Consider the following 1,451-nt stretch of genomic DNA (forward strand, 5'->3'; position numbering starts at 1 on the left):
TTTTTTGGGGGGGGAAAGTTATTGTCAATATTCTAAATAAATGAATGATTTGATGCTCAGGTCGAGAGGGAATAACAGGGTAAATGCTATGTTAACATTTGAGACTGGACCCAGTTGCAGTCAGTTATCCGTTCAAGGTTATTGTGTTCATACTGCCCCCTTCTGTCCTCACTAGTGAGGGAGGCATCTGAAACAACAACAGTATCTCTGTCAACACAGACACAAGTACATGTGAGTATTTCTAAGCAGTGTGTGACAATGTCACCAGTCAAACTACAATTATTAACATTTGTACCATTGAAAAATGATATTTACCCTTCCCATTTTTATTAAAACTAGATTTTATTTTTTTTTAGTTTCTGTTTAGTGTGTTTTTCACTCAATTTAGTAATACTTCTACTTTACTTTTTCAGTGGATGTGGTGCAGACGATGGTCTGTGTGGAGTTGTTTTGATGCTGTTTAAACATTATGAACCCAAAAATCAATTTTCTACAAGAACTAAATGTGATTCAGTTAAGATTCTAAATTGAAAACGGTGTTTCCCCAGGGTTCTTTAGAAAGCCAGTGGATAGTGCGCACACAACATCCTTCTGTGCACACTATTTACCCCTGGATTGCTCCAGGCTAATGTCTCAATAATTTTCACTCCTTTCTCAGGTCCTTCCCACAAAGGACTTAACTAATGATCCATGGACAAAATGAAGCATTTAAAATTTATTCATTAATCATTCATCTCTAACTCACAATGAGCTGGAGATGAATTGAAAACTTCCACAAACTGGATTGAGAACTTTTCACAAAAAACTTCCATAAACTGGACGGAAACTTCCACAAAATGAAGACTGAATATCGATAAAGGATGAAGACGGACAGCTTTCAGTCAGTGGGCAGAGTGCGGAAATATGGGGTGCCATAACAAGAACGGGAAATTTCCACAAAAAACGTCTACGAAATAAATTGTACAGAAAATTAAGACTAAATATATTGATAAGTGATTGAGAAAGGCTTCAGTGAGTGAAGAAGAGTGGAGAGGTGTGGGGTGTCATAACAAAAACAGGATGCTTTCATAGTCAGTGGTTTCTAACTGGGTATGGTCAAGTTGCTCAAGGTTTACTAAGTGCTAGTTAAGGTCACAGGGTTTCACTAGTTGTAATTAGATCTCGGAATCTGGAGAAGCGTAGAATTTCTGTCAGCACGGCCTGTAATTATTCTCTTTCCCAATTAATGGTGACATAGATTAATTATCTGATGAGGCAAAGCCAATTGCAATCATTCACCCAGCTAAAATTAGATCAGTCCTGACAGCAGCATGAAAGTCACCTGTTTCATTGTTATGGATTTGCAGCAAGTAAAGAGGGGTGGAATAGTGAAGCGTGCTAGGATAAGTAAGTTGTCTGGTACAGGTGAATGTCCAATTACACTGCTATTTGAACTGAAGGCATCTACTCAT

The sequence above is a fragment of the Cololabis saira genome, chromosome 10, assembly GCF_033807715.1.
Source record: "Cololabis saira isolate AMF1-May2022 chromosome 10, fColSai1.1, whole genome shotgun sequence".
In the NCBI taxonomy this organism is placed as follows: Eukaryota; Metazoa; Chordata; class Actinopteri; order Beloniformes; family Belonidae; genus Cololabis; species Cololabis saira.